Source organism: Castor canadensis, chromosome 5, assembly GCF_047511655.1.
Source record: "Castor canadensis chromosome 5, mCasCan1.hap1v2, whole genome shotgun sequence".
In the NCBI taxonomy this organism is placed as follows: Eukaryota; Metazoa; Chordata; class Mammalia; order Rodentia; family Castoridae; genus Castor; species Castor canadensis.
Window position 1 is genome coordinate 92,120,039 of NC_133390.1, and position 17,025 is coordinate 92,137,063.

A 17,025-nucleotide genomic window follows, 5' to 3' on the forward strand; every position below is an offset into this window, starting at 1 on the left:
TTCTGATGACCAAGGACAGGGCAACAGGGTGTCTGAATTGTAGGGGGTTTGTGTGGAAGAAAGAGGCTGGAGAGGCCACAGAGAGTGGAGGAGGGGGAGAGCAAGAGCTCTCAACATTTCTTTTTCTTCTAGATTGGAGCTGCATACTTACTCAGTCCATTGAGTAATGCCAATTTGTGTTAGCAACTTCCTCACAGATCAACCCCAAAATACTGCTCTGCCAACTATCTGAGTATACCTTAGTTCACTCAGGATTTAGTTTACCTCCTAAAATCAACCGTCACAATCCTCTGCATTCCATTCTTGTTTTCTCTGAATTTTGATAAACATCCATGAACTAATGTTGCTTTTGTAAAAGAGCAGGAACTTATAAAATATTTTACTTAGCACCCTCCCTGCCTCAATACAGCATTTTACTCTGTAGCCAGACTGGCTTTGAACTTGCAGTCCTGCCTCAGTCCCCCTAGTAAGGGCATTACAGGTGTGTGCCACTGTGCCTGGCTATACATAGTAACTTTTTCTTTTTTTAATGTCACTGAAATAACCACAATACCATACTTTAACATTTTAGGATAAGCTAAGTTACTAATGCTCAATTACTATGAATGCTGCATTAATTTGTTCAGGAGGGTCCCACAGTCACACAGGTACTTTACAGTACACTAATGTGTTAAAGTTCTGGCTGAGCACCAGTCACGTGTGCCTGTAATCCTAGCTACTGTGGAGGCAGAGATCAGGAGTGTCCATGAGAACCTACCTTGAAAACACATCACAAAAAAGGGCTGGTGGAGGGGCTCAAGGTGTAGGCCCTGAGTTCAAGCCCTAGTACTGCAAAAAAAAAAAAAAAAAAAAAAAAAAGTTTTCTGACATTCTTTCACATTTTAGTGTAATCATTCACCAGCTTTTGTAAGATGTCCGTATCTACCTACAAGCTGTTCAAGTGAACTAAAACAGATGTAGAAATATAGTATGTTACAATTTTCCTAGACAAATGCATGAGGGGAAAAGAGGCATAGATGTTGTTTCATTTTGATCAAGGCAGAATTGTACATTAATTGTGCTTCCAGTGATCTTCCTTATTTTGGAGTATGATGGCTATATTTCATAATTTGCAGTTTAAAAAAATACATTTGAACAGCTGCTACATGTTAGGCAAAGTATTGTACCCCCTGTGATGGGGATTGACTCCAGTGCCTGGACCGTGCTAGATAACAGATTGTTTCTCCTCCGCACCCCCAATTGCTTTTTAAAATGCATATCATTTGCTAGTGGTTGAACTATACATAATAAAAGGTGACTTTTAAAACAGTGTTAATAATTGTGCATTGCTTTCTCATACAGTTTACCTGTGAGGTATATAGGTTGCATTTTATTTGTGTTTTGCAAGTGAAGAAACTGGGGTTCAGAGAAATTAAAATGACTGGACTTAATATCAAATGTAGCATGAGAAAAGTAGCATTTTTCTGATTTCTGATGTAATAATACTTTTTACTAATTTTGAGAAGAGTAATAATACAGTTACGGTTCAGGAACACAGGAAGAAAGTGTCCAGCATCTTCAAAGGTGGTATTTAAATAGGTATCATAAAGAGGTGAAATTTGAAAAACACAAGAATTTCAATGGTTGTAGTAGAAAGAATGAGCTAAAAAGGCAGGAAAATGGTGATTTGTGGGACATGGTAGAATGATATCAATATGTTCACCTGATGAGTAAAATACATTTAAAGATAGGTCCTTTGAGACCATAGAATGGAGAACTTTAAATGCTTGATTGAAGGCTTTAGAGTGAACACAGCAGCAAATATCTGCCTATAAACACATATGAATTAGAGTTACATTTTATGGCTAGGTAACAAAAAATAATAGGAAGAGAATTGCAGCACTCTGAGTCCTCAAATGATGCTGAGTTTGTAAGATCCCAAAAGAACATACAGTGTGAATCAGCCAGCTGAAACTGGAATGTGAGAATAGGAAATACCATGGGATGTGTTACAGAGTAATAATCATAGGGAGAAATTTTCTTTTTCTTCTTTTTTCTTTTTTTTCTTTTAGTGATACTGTGGTTTGAACTCCAGGCCTCATACTTGCTATGCAGGCGGTTGATCACTTGATACAAGTCTCCAGTCCTAATTTTCTCATTTGTGAGAATGGATGGCATTCTAGAATTGGAGAGTAAAAAAAGTGAAGGTCAGAGGGTTTTAAAAAAAGAAAAAAAAGGTCAGCTGTCCTCATGTTTAGGACAGGAATTAAAATTGGTGAGAGAGGACAGTCAGGAAGCTGAATGTTGAGATTTTAAAGACTTCTCATTTTCAATACAGTCAATCCTCCATAGCATGGATTTTCCTTCCATGAATCCACCAACTTTGGATTAGAAATACTTGAAAAAATTAATGTATGTTTTGAATATATCCAGACATCTTTCTTGTTATCATTTTCTAAACAGTACTGTATAGTAGCTACTTATTTACCATTTATACTGATTATTATGGTAATCTAGAAATGACCAAAGAATACAGGAGGATGCACTTGTTATATTCAGATGTATGACATTTTATAAAAGGGACTTGAGCATCCACAGATTTTCTTGTGTATGGCATTCTTGAAATCAATCCTGTTAGGACATTGAGGGAAGATTTTATTCTCATGCTGAGAATATCAAGGAGTGTGGGTTTCAAAGAGGGTGAAGATATGAATTTGGAGGTGATTAGGTTATGTGATTGGTAACAGTTATTTAGCACTGAGAAGGTCACAACAAAACTTTTAACAACAGAAATCTTTGTTTTATATTTATATATGTATTCTTTTACTTAATTGCATGAATGTGATTAATTTTTATTAGCATTGGAGTACATTATGACATTTACAAAAGTGCTTACAGTGTATCTTTTTTCGGGGGGTGGGGGGGAGGGGAAGCAGTACTGGGGATTGAGTTCAGGGCCTTGCACACACTTGCAAGGTAAGTGCTCTACCACTTAAGCCATACCCCACAGTCCTTTTGCTTGAGTTTGTTTTTGCCTGGGTTGACCTCAGACCAGGATCCTCCTATCTTTACATTTAAGTACTTGGGATTGCACACAGGCATGTGCCACCACTCCCAGCCTGATTATATTTTTTTGGTAATGTGTACTTTTTTTGTGTGTTCCCTCTATGTCAGTTTGTTTTCAACAACTATATAATAGTCTTATTTTGCTTTTCTCGTTCTGGGGAGACATACTCCATCCCCTGTCATTAAGAAAAGCAGTATTTCTAAAATAAACATTCTTACAAATTTCTACTTTTCTTTCTTCCCTTCCCCTTTTCTCTATTGGGGTTTAAATTAAGAGCTTTGTGATTGCTAGGCAGATATACTACCATGTGAGCCACACCTCTATCCCCACATTTCTGCTTTTATGTCTTTAGGTTATAGGGATATGTGTTGATTAAGCTATGTGATATTGTAACCATTTTTATAAGAAAAAGTAATTCTTATGATTGATTTTAATGTTTCTAATTTTAATGAAGGTTGAGCAGATTGTTTTCATATAAGAATTCACATTTCCAATATGTGAAAATAACCTTTTCTCCCATTTCTGCCAGAAGTAGACATTATATGTCTTCAAAATTTTTTTTTAACCACTTTTAATGGTTATAATTTTATTTCTTGTTACTTGGATGTTTATTTCCTAATAACTACTTTGTGAATCTTTAGCTGTCTTTTCTTGTGTAAGTTACTGCATTTCCAGTCTTAGTTTTAAAAGCTTTCTCTTTAGATTTGATCTGTAGACTCTGGTATTTTGATTTTGTGTGTGTGTATGTACAGTCCATATGTAGGAACACATATGCATATTTACTTTAATATTTAGTTTTTAATTCCCTCTTTAATCCCATCTGTAACATTTTTGTCTCTGGTGAAACATGTGAGGCCAATTTTATTTCCTTTCAGGTGGATAGTCACTTGTGGGCCCAGAAGTCTATCCAACAATCCATTCTTTTCCCATTGAATTCAACCCTCACTTGGTCTGTCTCTTTCACTCCTTTTGATAACTCTTCTTTGCTATTCAGAATCACTTATTTTCCCACATAATTTTATTTTTTAATTACACAAATTGCTAATGTTTTAATAGGAAGTTAAATTAACATATTTGTTATAAGAAACTTTATGATGATTGTCCTTTCAAAATATGGAATTTCCTTTCATTTTCTTGGATCTTTGTATGTTTTAATAAAGTACTTGCTTGAGTCACATAAATTCTATGTCTTTTAAATTTTTTCCTAAATATTTAATAGTTTCTTACTCTGGTAAAATGGAATATTTTCTTTTATATTTGTAGGTGCTTATTACTGGAACAGAGAAAAGCTATTGTGATTTTGTTATCCACTGTATTAATTTTTCTCATAAATGGCTAGTAATTTTGTTAGTGCTATAATAGTATGTCTTAGAAGACCTAACAATATGGTAGAGAAAATTTCCTTATATCAGTTATTACTTCTTCCAAGAGTAGGCTGAAAAGGATGAATAAAAGGAAGATTTTTGAAATGTACAAATGTCAAGGAAGCTCTGCTAATTTTTACCAAAGATTGAGAGGCTTTGGTTGAGATGGTAATCCTTGAAGAAAGTTAAAATGTTTGAACACGCAATGAACAATTTGATAAGGAAGTTAAGAATATAACAAAATGGTTGCCATATGGCTCAAAGGGACCAGGTGATTTTTAGATAACTAATACAGTTGTGATTTGGCATTATGTAAGAGCACTTGAGTGAGTTGGCAAAGTGGCCTGAGCTGAATGGTAGAGTCGATCATACCATAGCATTTGCTATTGAAATGTCTGATTCATAGATGAAAATGGAAGGAGAACACATAAATATCAAGAAGATGGGGCTGGATTGGCAGATACCAAGAAGGATGAATAACTTAACTAATTAGGAAGGATGAAAACTTAACTAATTAGGAACTAAGTACATCAGAGATTTAAGGAGCTTACAATAAAAGATTTTTTAAAACATACACTTTAAAGATAGAGAAGTTATTGAAGTTTGTGGCATGATGAAAGACATGATTTGTAAGACCCAAGGAACTCCTCAAAATACAAAAGTCTGGGCTGTACTTTTGTCTTGCTGAAATACAGTTAAGAATTTTTAGGTTTGTCATAAAGTTTATGGGATTACTTTGAAAAAGCCACCCCAGCCAGGAGTATCCTAGCTACTTGGGAGGCAGAGATCAAGAGAATTGCAGTTCAAGGCCTGCCTGGGTAAATAGTTCCAGAGACCCAGTCTCAACGAATAGAAGTTGGGCGTGGTGGCGCACACCAGTTAACCCTGCTAGGCCAGTAGCTTAAACAGGAGGATTATGTGGTCCGACAGGCCAGCCCAGGCATAAATGCAAGACCCTATTCATAAAATATATAAAGTGAAAAGGGCTGGCAGGCAGAAAGGATTAAGTGGTAGAGAGCATGCCCAGCAAGCATAAGGCCCTGAGTTCAAACCCTAGTATTGCCGCACCCAAGGGGTGGGAGAGGGACACCTATAACTGCAGTTTCTATCACACTAGTAGTTCTCACAATGGTTTACCATAATTACCTGGGGCAGCCTTTTCTTTTTCCTTTTTCTTTTTTAGCAGTACTGGGGTTTGAACTCGGGGCCTTAGGCTTGCTGGGTAGGCACTCTACCAGTTGAACCACTGTGCCAGCCCATTTTTGTGTTGGGTATTTTTGAGATAGGGAACTTTTCTTTGCCTGGACTGGCCTTAAACCATGATCATCACAGTCTCTGCCTTTGAGTAGCTAGGATTATAGGTGAGAGCCACCATCTTTTTTCCATTTTAATAATCAATGTTTGGTCAAAAAGAAATAGAGATAGAAGTTATTCAGTATGGGAGCAGATGAGAAGGAACTTTGAGTTTTAATCATTGGAGTTTTTTCCCCCCATTTAAAACACTACTGACTAGTAAAAGGAAAGCTGTATTTATTTTTTTCCCTAACAAATACATAGAGCCTCTGAATCAGGCTATATTCCAGGCAAAAGAACAGTAGTGAATAAGAAGAATCAAGTGTTTATTCTTTTGTAGCTTGCATTTGTTTTTTAATTGAACATGAAAATGTGTCATTGCTAGGTATTTGTTAATTGATTCACTGCAGTGTTTGAAAGTCTCATCTACCCTTACGTTATATGATCTGGGACTGTGTCTTTGCAGTGGTAGTATGTGTAGGTAAAAATTAATTTAGAAATTAATGCTTTCATTTCCTGCAGTGAGTTCTTAACTTCTTTTTGTTGTAGTTTAAGTACTGCCTTGAAAACTTTCTTTTCCACTAATACAAAGACAAAAAGAAGGTAAGCTCATTTTCGCTGTGTAATGTTAAAGAAGGAACATTCTTTTAGTTCCACTGCTCTTCAGTTTTGGCAAAATAAGCTTATTAAATAAAGAACTGTTGAAAGGAAAATAATTACAGACTTCTTCCTATTGCCATGAGTAGATTAAACCTTTCACATATTAGATAATCTGCCAGTGTAGAGGAGTAGAGGTCCTTTTTTGTTTTATCTTCTTGCTTTTCCTCCCCCAGCCCAAATATTTTTCATAAGTTTTGAAAATAGAGCAGGTGCTTTGTACTTACCAACATTTTGTATAGTCACTATGGCCAAGGGTTTAGTTTTGCATAATCTTCACACCTAGTGTTGTAACCATCCCTTAAATATTTTATCCTTTTTAATTTTTTATCCTTTTTAAAAAAGAGTTATACATTTATGTGTAAATGTGTTGAGGTTTTAGTTTATTAATCTGAGCAGCCTAGGACAGAAGAAATAAAATCTCTTGTTCCCTTGAATTATATATGTGATGTGGTATAGTTTCTATCATTTCTTTTTATTAGTAGGTCCAAAGAAAGTAATACTTTTCTCCTAATTTGTAGTACCGGGGGTACTGAGCTACATCTCAGGAAAGCCTGTTTTTATCCCTTTTGCTCTCTGTTATATTAGGATGCAGCAACAAGGTGCCATCTGCAATTCTGATGGCACCTTGATCTTGCACTTAACAGTTTGCAGGATTGTGAACAGTTAATTTCTACTGTTTATCACTTGAAGGTGTTTTCACATGGCCCAGATGAACTAAGACCATCCATAAAGGTCTTTGTCAGATTTCCCCTGGTGTATTTAGCACATACTCATAATTGTTAAGTAAATCCATTTTTTTCTTAAAAGCAGATTATTTTCTAATTATATCATTGCTTATCTGGAATTCTGTGAAGAATTACTCTTCCCAGCCATGTACTGGGGTATCCTGAACTGGAACTTGCATAGGAAAGTCAGAAAACAGGCAAAAATCAGGGATTTTTACCTGGAAAATAACTAAAGCAAAAAATGGGTTGGGATTGGTTGCTAGCTTGCTCACTTAGCTAGCAAGCCCAGGGACCTGTATTCAAACCCTGGTAATACACACGTATACGCACACACACTCTCTCTAAGTGAACAAATAAAAGTAAAATGATTAAACTTAACTTACCATCAAGGATAGTCTGACACATTGACCTCTCACTTCTCATAATCCCTAGCAACTGTTGTATAGTCTCCATGTGCAGCACTATACCATGAAGAGATGAAAAATTACTCTCTCCTATGTTTGTATGCTTTTTGTCTTACTGAAAATTTTGTTTTGCAATGAATTTAACATAATTTCTTTTTTACCTGTATTTATAAAAAGCCTCAAATTAATAATACTAATAAAATAGTAAGAGTAGTGAGAAACTAGCTTGAGGGTAGGTTGTTTTATTGGATAGAAACTGGATATTCTAGCTGCTGAGGAGATGCAACAGAATGGATTTGTTTGCTTAGGTTGGAAATCATAACTTTGTACCTTCCACCTTTCCACCTCTGATAAAGGTACAGCGCCTGTGGCTTAGTTCTTTCTAAGCTGGAAATTTACAGTAAACTGCATAGCACCAAGTTTTTTATTTGATTGGGGGGGAGAATGTGACTATATTTGGGAACAGGATTTTTGAGATATAGTCAAGTTAAAATGGAAGTATTAGGGTGAGTCTTACTCCAGTACAACTGGAGGTTTAATAAAGTGAGGAAGGAGTGGGAGCATCTGCCTTGCAAGCATGAAGCCCTGAGTTCAGATCCCAGTACTGCCAAAAGTTTTACTAGGGCAAGAAAATTGGGACAGACACAGAGAGGAGAATGGCTTGTGAAGACATGGAGGGAGGGATGGCCATGTGAAAATTGAGCAGAGAATGAAATTTTTGCTGCTACAAGCCCAGTAAAGCCTGGGGCTGCAGAATTCGAAACACGAATGATTTCCTCCTCTAGAGGCAGCATGGCCCTGCTGACACAGTTGACTTTGGACTTCTAGATGTTAGAGTTGTGAGACAGTAAGTTCCCTTGTGGTAGGTACCCTAGGAAGCTGATACCTGGATTTTAAAATAGTTTGTGTTCTGAAGAGCTGTTTCTCTTAAATCATTTTTGCACCAATTATCAGAGTGTTTTTAGCTGTAGTTAGATAAGGTGCAAGTACCCAACCTTACTTTTTGTGCAATGGATTCACCTTAGAATCTTTAAGTAATATTGTTTCACTTCTGTATCCAGAGATCCTGATTTAATAAGTAAGGAGTGTGACATGGGCACTAGAATTTTTAAAGGTTCTCCAGGAGATTCTAATGTGCCCCAAATTTTGAGGGACCTTCTGTCACCTTAGTCCAGTCATCTCCCATTGCACCCTGTGGCATAGAGGTCTTTATTCCTTATATTTTATGTTTCATTTTATTTTAAAGTACTTTATTCATTTAACATTTTTTTGTCTTTTTTGTTGGTACTGAGGTTTGAACTCATAGCCTCACACATGGTAGACAGATGTTTACCACTTGAGCCACTCCACCAGCCCATCATCTAACTTTTATAAGTCTCTTGTAATACCTCCTACTCCTCACCTCAGTCATTTGACCCTGGTCTGCCATGATTTATTTTTAAGTTGTTACATTCTTTCTGTTCCTGGCCAGCCTAGTTGGTGGCATGATTGTATTAATCTTCATATATAATTAGTTGTTTATAAAGTTGCACCAAGCACATTTAAAAATTTTTAAGTTTTATGTACATTTCTGCTTTTGCAGAGTGAATTGTTAGGGTTGCACACATTATAAGTAAATGAGAAAGTAATGTGCATTATTATTCAAATAAACTTGTTTCATGAATATATACTAGTTCAGTTCAAATCATCACTGACCATTCTCTCAAATCTGAGTAGGAATGATGAAGAATGAAAAAAGGTTACTTTCTCAAACATTTCATTTTTTCTCTTCAGTTCTACTTTATTTCAGGATTTTCCCATGTTGAGTCACAAAGTAAATGTGTGACATTTAATAACTATGAATATATTCTGAATTAGTAATTTCTCCATGGGAATTCTAAATTGTAGGATGTTCTGGAGGGAGGCAGAAGCATGTGGTAATGTAAAAATAAAATACTTAGTACATTTTAGATAAATTGTCTAGCCACTTTTAACAAAGTACAGTTACTTTATTTTAATTCTGTAGTTGACAATAGACATCAGTTACCTTGGTATTTCTGCATAATTTTGATTTCATTTTATAGCTTAAGTACTATAAAATTTGGAACACACCTAGGCTTATATTTATATAAACTTTGGTAACAATGAAATAAGTCAACTCTTGGAATTGTCTTTTTTTTTTTTTTAAGATACTAATATTACTAAAGTTTGAAAAACATTGAGCTAAGGACACACATGTCTTTGTTGCAGTATAAGTAAGTGCCTTGGAAAGCAAACATCAAACTTAATTCATTACCTTTTGTTTTTGCTTCATCAGGCTGTCAAACTTGTCATCTTCCTGGCTTTAAGGAATGAAATGTATTTGTTGGTGCTGAGGGTTGTGGTAAACCTCAGTATAGTACTGTTTGCAGAGGGCAGAGTTGTCAGTAGAGTGGCAGAGGGTCAGAGTTGGGGTTTAGGAAACTGTGGGGATGAAAGTTGTAAGGCAGAGAATTTCGTTAGTGGAATTGTGCTAAATGTTGGGGCGACTGGGAGGTGGACTAAGTTAGGGAAAAGGATAATAGGAGATGGTCCAGGAGAGCTGTGATTATTGACAAGTCTGCCTGATATGTTAAGAAAAGTGATAATGACTCATATATGAGGATTTTGGAAGAAAGGAGAGTCCTGCCATTTTATGTCTGAATGTTCTAATAACTGCTGTAGCTACAGCAGTTACTGATGTAGTTAGGAAAAGCAACAATTGTTTGTGGACTTGGTTTTTGCCATTGTTAAACACATTACCTCTTTATTGCGTAGATCTTTTTTATTTTCTACATCTATATTCTTTCTTATGTGTCTTGAGGGTATACAGAAGTTAAACCAGGTATAATTTGGAATTCTGCCTAAAAATAAAATTCAAAGTTGTTAGTCATCTAGCACCCTACCCTGTCTTTATTTCTCCTTTCACTACCAGAGGAAACACCAAAGTTCTGCATTCTTTGTTCTCTCTCTCCATCTCTCTCTCTCTCTCTCTCTCGCTCTCTCTCTCTCTCTCTCTCTGTCTGTCTCTCTCACATACAAAGTGAAAAAAGCTACAATTGCTTGTAACTTTGAATATTACCTGTTTGGGAAATAAAGCCTGCAAGAGGAAAAAGAAGAGAGACACCAATTAAAGTTTCACTTGGTGGGAAAGGGATTGCAGCCTTTTGAAATCTTATCAGGTGATGCGTCTGGGCAGAAAACCCACATGGGGTATGTAGAGCCCATCCAAAGTGAAGGAAATACGTTGTGGAGGCATTGTGTTGTTGCTGATTTTTTTTTTTTTTTTTAATTCCATCACAGCTCTTACCTTTTTGAATTCTCATTTCTAATTCTAGGTAGTCAAATTTAGAAGGAAATTGGATTCATTCTAGAATTGAGCTCCACAGCCAACTCTTCATAGTATCATATTTAATATCAATGGGTTTCTGTATTATGGCATTCAGGGCCTAGGATGGTGGCATTTGTTAAATGCATGATTTAAGGAACTCAGTTTCACTAAAATTGTTGAATCAAGTGGGTATCTGGAAAGAACTCCATGTATAGAGGTACAGCCTCAGAAAATTTATAATGTTCACTTTGTATGTTTTACAGTTAAATGCCATATGTCTTATCAGAACTAGAACTTTGGTATATTGATATTAAGACTCTTAGGTACCGTCTTTATTTATTAAGTATGCTCCTACAAGCCAAACTAAACATTTAGGTCATATTAGAATGTGAACAATACTGAAGCCTGATGAGCTATTATCCATTTCCTCAGGGAAAACTCAAAATTTTGATCCTGCCAAGGGGGAATCACTTTTGTGTGTGTGTGTGTGTGTACAGTTTTCGTACAAGGGAATTTCACTGTGATATTTCCATACAGTGTACTTTGAACAAATTCACCCTCTGAGGGAATCACTTTATTTTATACCAGTGGTTCTCAAACATTTTGGTCTTGGTGTCCTGGTATGATCTTAATTTAATGATAACCCCAAAGAGCTTATGTTTATGTGGGTTATATAGTATCAGTATTCACTCTGTCAGATATTAAAACTGACATGTTTATATTAGACATTTTATAATAACCTCATGTATAACATTAACACAGAGCATGTGTTTTTATGAAACAATCATTTACTAAAATATTTAATGAGAAGATGGACATTGTTTTTTTATATTTTTGAAAATCCCTGTTAATCTCTAGCTTAATAAAAGACAGTGGGGTTTTCACATCTGCTTTTGCTTTCATGGGTTGAGACATGCTGTTGTTGTTGAAATACATGAAAAATCCAGCCTTGCAAAGATACATAGTTGGAAAATTTCCATATCAGAATTTATTTTCGAAGTAAATTTTGTTCTTCCCTCTTGTCCTCTTCCTCTTCCCTTCTGCTCCTCCTCTCCCCTTCTCCTCTTCCTGTTCTTCCTTCCTCTTCCTCCTCCTGAAAAATAACCAATGCAAAAAGGGTTGGCGGAGTGGCTAAAGTGGTAGAGCACCTGCCTAGGAAGTGTGAAGTCCTTCCCCTCAAAAGTGGCTAGTTCTACTCAGCTTATACTTTTAGCAGTGCATTTTGTTTGAGACATTGAAAATGCTTTATATGAGGTTGACATTTTGTTACATGGTATATTAAAAGCATATTTGAGCATTAATATTTTAATAATTATTTTACTGCTTCATCAAGGATATTCTTTAGGGAAGATGTGTAGTGATGAAGAAAATACAGTGATTCCTATTAGTGAAGAGGTGAAGTTTTGCTCACTATTCCTTTGTGACATCAGTGCAATTGCCAATTCAGTGAGTAATAATACTATGACAATACTATAAAAATAATTTTGACCTCACAGACCCCTTTAAAAAGACAGGGCTACTCCAGGGATGTACAGGCCTCACTTTGAGACTTAATTCTTCGCTAAAAGTTAATCGAATTTTTCTCATGAGCGTGACAAAAAATACTACAGCTATTTTTACAGTTTGAGCATCTTGGACCATCTTAACAGGGAAACACTATGAAATGGAAGGTATCTTTTAACAAGATGCTGTTTTATTAAAAGTGTATTTTCTGCTAGAGATTGGTAGGAAACTTACAATAGGGCTTCAGAGTGATTATGGGGTGATTCATGAATTTTGTTTCTCTGTGGCTCCTTTGTTTGCTTGTTTTTAAAACAAAGTCTCTTAAATCTGTGCTGCCATCTGTTTGTCCTCACCTGTGAAATAGGCCTGTAAGACTTTCATGGTAGATTTCCCCAAGTTTTAATAAAACTCTAAAGTCTACTATACTTTTTATCTGTTATCAGTCTCTACTCCATTCTTTTGCCCTTTGTCTTCCAGATTTACTAACAACTGAGTTGTACATGTGATACTGTATAGATATATGTATCAATTCATTTTCTGTGTACTAAATTTAGCTTAAGTCTTTCCTCACTTGATTTGAACAAGCATTTCTTGTCCTTTGAGATGAATCTCCTAAGTTTTCATTTTTTAAAAGAGATTGTACTTGGACACTTGCTCTCTGTCAATCACATACTTCTAGAACTTTTATTTTTCTCCTGCCCTTCCAAAGAATTTACTAAGTTCAGCAACCCATGGATACTTATTTTGATTTACTTAGGCCCAGTAGTCTTGGTCTTATTTTATTTTGCTCCCATCCCCCTTCTTTGGGAAACAATAACTTCAGTCTTACCCAGTAAATTGTTTCATAAATATTGTTACTGATCCTTTTTTATTCTATCAGTTTTATCTAGAACATTTTGTACTTTTTTTCTTCCTATACTATTTGAGTTTTAAGCAAAAGTTCCCACCATCCCAGGTGGTTGTCTGTCCTTAAAGTTTTAGAATGTGTTCTAGTCTTATAAAATTCTCATATGTTTCTTCCAAAGCTAAAATAATAAGTTAGTTTTAATTGAAAATGTTCATCACTTTTCTAATACTGATTCCAATTCAGACAAACTCAGAGCTTTTCATGCTAATGGGAGAGTACTAGCCTCTTGATTTTATCTTTATATCTGACTTTCTTTAATTTTTTTCCCAGACTGTGATTTGTTTGCCTTAAATCCTATCACCTACCTGTCTGACTGAAAAGATAGATCAAAAGTACAACCTACTTTTTGTTCTGTTAGCCATTTCATTGCTTGCCCTTCTTTGTTCCTCTGTATGCTGTGATGTAATTGATTCAGCCATTGAGTACATATTTAGTAAATTCTTTTTAGAACAATGCCGTTTTATATTTCAGAAGGATCTTAGATATCATCTCTGTAAACAACCCCTCCTTTTATATGTTTTGGAAGTTGAAGTCAACATCTACTGACTGTGACACAGTTCATTAGAAGTTTTTGAATGTAAAAAGCAGTACAGTTGTAGTTAATGTTAGTTGGATTTCAAGTTGACTTCTCACATTATAAATGCTGGTTTGTTGCTGTTGGTCTAGATACTTTGCTGAGACCCTTTTAAAAAAATGCTTAATTGAAATTGAAAGTTAAACCAATGGCAAAAATTTGTTGAAAAAGCAAAACAAAATGTTCTATGGAAACCATTCTTACCACACAGCTGTACAAAAATAAGGTGAAAAGTTGGATTTGATACACAGGCAGACCCAGACCCCTGGCTGTGTATCACAATCGAAAGAAATGATTGGCCCAGAAGTCCCAGTTACTAAGAAGTGATTGGTTTGGTGTGCTGTTTTCCTGTGTCAGTGGTTATAAAGGATAGTAGGTCATAGTACGAATAATGTACAACAGATTCTTAAATATTTATTGATGAAATGGGCTTGTTTTCCCTTTTCCTAATTCTTGGGGATGGCCATCTGAGTTATGACCATTAAAAATATGTAATGTAGTTTGTAAGTCTATAAAAATGCTTTATTAAAAATTTCTATATGATAAAACATTTTTATCAGCATGTTATTGTACTGGGGGTACATGGTAATATTTACAAAAGTGCTTACAGTATATCTTAGCTAGCTTCACCCCTCCAGCTTTCTCTCTTACCCCTCCCCCCACTCTCTTAGAATAGTTTCAGTAGGTCTTATTGTTCATGAGTACATAAAATTTCCACCATATTTGCTCTACTTTAATTAACATTTCCTGTGTTCTCCTCCCTCCCACTGGTACCAATGCCCAGACAAGACTTGTTTAATCTTCCGGTTCTTCATTTTTGAAAAAGGGACTTTTGTATTGCTGTTGTTGTTTAAGATAGCCATATAGGGAGTTTCATTATGACATTTCCATGTATATATGTATTATATCTCAAATTGGCTCATCCTTTCTATTTTTCTCCCTTCTACCTCAGCCCCCTTCTTACGGTGATTTTAACAGGTTTAAATATCATATATAGAAAGTACATTAACCATATTCACCTTCTTTGCTCCCATCTTTAACCCTCCCCCTCCCATTAGTGCCTGCCCCTTAATGTGACCTGTTTTTCATTCTTGTCCTTCATTGTTTAGGTGTCTGTTGGTTGTCCAGTGGGAATTTTGCTTTGGTATTACACCTGTACATGTACTGTGCTTAAGTTGTTGAAACCTTCCTTCCTCCACTGCACTTCCTCTCCCTATCCTGTGTTGTTCGATAGTTTTCAGTGTGTTTCATTGTGTCTTTTTCCTATACAGATGTGACATAATTTCATTATTCACTGTCTTTCTGTTTTTACCACTGTCTTTCTCTCAGGCTGTCTTTATAATCACCTTTTTTTTTTTTGGTAGTACTGGGGTTTGAACTCAGGGCCTTGTGCTTGCTAGGCAAGCACTCTACCACTTGAGCCATGCCCTCAGCCCTCAGGCTGTCTTTAATTTATATCTGAGAGCCCTGGATTCTAATAAAAAGGGGAAGAAAAAGAAGAGCAGTTAAAAAGCTTTTCCCGTCTAAGTTATAATTGTACTTTGGATTCACCACTTTGGAATGATGGTGACCATCATCTAGCACAGAAATTGCCTATGAAATTGTCTTAAAAAAGAAATTACCCTTTTTTTATAAAAAAAAAGTAATTTTTTATAAAGGGTACTTTTTATAAAGTACACATTGCTACACATACTCAGAAAAGATGCTTATGTGTCAGAATTTGAAGGTAAAAATCAATACCAGTGTATGTTGATTTCCATTCATAAACAATCCTTTCTACCAGTTTGTTTGTTTGTTTGTTTTTAAGACTGCATTTGTTGCTTTTGGAAATAAAGATACAATAGGCTTCTCACTAGAACATTATATTCAAATTATTAAAGATGTCTTATAAAACATAACATAAGCTGTAGAACCAGTGATTTATTTTGAAAGGATGTTCTCTCCTTCTTCAAGTAGGAACAAAATATTTTATGAAATTATTGAGTCCTTAAAAATATAATTTAAACAGCATTTATCCTAATTTGAAGAGTAGTAGAGTTCTTGTTTAAGAAAATACATGCTTTGATTTCCTTTGGACGGAATATTACAGGCAGTCACAAAAAGATATGCTTAAAATAAACCATAGTTGTTCAGGGCTTATGCACAAAAAAGTGAGTAAAATATTTGTCATTAGTGCTTTAAGGAATCAAATGATTTCTTTTGTTGGACTGAAACTTTTTGTTTACTTTTCATTACTTTATTAAAAAGTAATTACCTGAGATAAATATTTCATTTAGAGCTTAATATTTCTTTTTGAGATTGTCTAGTTGTATCCAAATACTAATGCTGCTTTAGCTTTAGTTTACAAACATATTTTAGAAACAGCATGTCATATAGTTTAGTAATACACTTAATTTATCACATTTCAAGGTATGTTTCATGAGATGTGAAAGTGAAACTTACCTTCTGGACTACTGGTTGTGTAGCTCAAAAATTTACCTTCTTTAGTAGAGGTATGTATTTTATACAAATAAAAGTGGTGTTATCTTACGTTGGTGGGATTTTAACTATTTTTCATGTGGTAGGAAATTAAGGGTAAAGCATTTTTTCATGCTGTTCCTGAGAGTGTTTCATTGAGGGAATGGAGCATTGGTGGGCAGAAGATAGTATATGTCATGTTCATCTCTTAGTCTTCAATAATTCTTTTTTTAAAATTTTTAAAAATTTTTTATTCATATGTGCATACAATGTTTGGGTCATTTCTCTGCCCTCTCCCCACCCCCTCCCTTACTCCCTCACCCCCACCATCTCCCCCCCACCCCCTTGATACCTGGCAGAAACTATTTTGCCCTTATCTCTGATTTTGTTGAAGAGAGAGTATAAGCAACAATAGGAAGGAACAAGGGTTTTTGCTAGTTGAGATAAAGATAGCTATATAGGGAGTTGACTCACATTGATTTCCTGTGTATGTGTGTTAACTTCTAGGTTGATTCTTCTTGATCTAACCTCTTCTCTAACCTGGTCCCCTTCTCCTATTGGACTCAGCTGCTTTTAAGGTATCTGCTTTAGTTGCTCTGCGTTAAGGGCAACAAATGCTAGCTAGTTTTTTAGGTGTCTTACCTATCCTCACCCCTCCCTTGTGTGCTCTCGCTTTTATCATGTGCTCATAGTCCAATCCCCTTGTTGTGTTTGCCCTTGATCTAATGTCCACATATGAGGGAGAACATACGATTTTTGGTTTT

At 35.5% G+C, this 17,025-nt stretch overlaps 1 protein-coding gene across 17 annotated transcripts in view; it reads left to right on the plus strand.

Moving 5' to 3' along the window:
• The window catches only part of Tbl1xr1 (TBL1X/Y related 1), a 151,143-nt gene that overhangs the window by 87,442 nt on the left and 46,676 nt on the right, over positions 1 to 17,025 (plus strand). The window lies entirely within an intron of this gene.